Here is a 767-nt window from a genome sequence, read left to right as displayed (position 1 = left end):
TCCCTTTTTATTTATTTGCTTGGTTGTATTTTTAAAATGTAGCCACTAGTTTTATCTTGTGTTAAAATCTTGGTTAACATATGCTATTTCTAATCGTTTTTAGATTTTTGTTTTATTTCTGGAAATCAACTTGCGACCCCCCCCCCTCTCTGGCTCGCACTTTGGGAATCACTGGCTTACACTGCTCACGTTGCACTCATTCATCAGATTCTAGTTTGACTGGGTCACAGTGGAATCCGTTGAATTCTTTTAGCTGTTAGGCCAAGAAATTCTTCAAGAAATGTTGGCCTGTTGTCCCCTTGACAATATGTCCGGCTCGAGTGTAGAGCCCTTGTGATATAACTTTGTATAGAAAAGCTGATCCACTTCACCCGTTATTGAAAATATGTGAAAGCTGTGCCACTGTCTGGCTTTAACAGCAGGTTGGTTCTCCTCTAAACCTGGTTGGAACATGTCATCTTTTACATCCTGGTTGTATGACACAGCTGATGCACTGTATGGCTTTTATCCAGCTTTGTAAATGTGAAGATGTTGCCATACTGTAGCTTTTCAATTGGAGTAAGAAGGGTGAAGTTGGTTAAAAACATGTTGAATTAAATAACTGATCTAAATAATTATGTAATATCTCTGAATAAATAAACCTATTTGTCTAACGTTATGTTCTCTGTCTCTAACATAGTAGCTACTTTTTTGTACTGTGAAAAAGTTTTATTAACCCTAATGTTGTCCTTGTGTCAAAGTGACCCGTTTTCCTACATCAATGTTCT

At 37.3% G+C, this 767-nt stretch overlaps 1 protein-coding gene and 1 long non-coding RNA gene across 3 annotated transcripts in view; one reads left to right on the top strand and one right to left on the bottom strand.

The window, feature by feature from the left end:
- arid2 (AT-rich interactive domain 2) overlaps positions 1–767 on the top strand; it is a 51,928-nt gene that overhangs the window by 17,100 nt on the left and 34,061 nt on the right. The gene's annotated exons all lie outside the window — the stretch shown is intronic.
- LOC116673438 (uncharacterized) overlaps positions 1–767 on the bottom strand; it is a 28,086-nt gene that overhangs the window by 23,185 nt on the left and 4,134 nt on the right. The window contains exon 2 of the long non-coding RNA XR_004327839.1: positions 173–175. This is a non-coding gene — a long non-coding RNA (uncharacterized LOC116673438). The remainder of the gene's footprint in view (positions 1–172; positions 176–767) is intronic.

This window comes from Etheostoma spectabile, chromosome 23, assembly GCF_008692095.1.
Source record: "Etheostoma spectabile isolate EspeVRDwgs_2016 chromosome 23, UIUC_Espe_1.0, whole genome shotgun sequence".
Classification (NCBI taxonomy): domain Eukaryota; kingdom Metazoa; phylum Chordata; class Actinopteri; order Perciformes; family Percidae; genus Etheostoma; species Etheostoma spectabile.
Note: the sequence above shows the minus strand (reverse complement) of the source record. Positions and strands in the feature narration are given on the sequence as shown.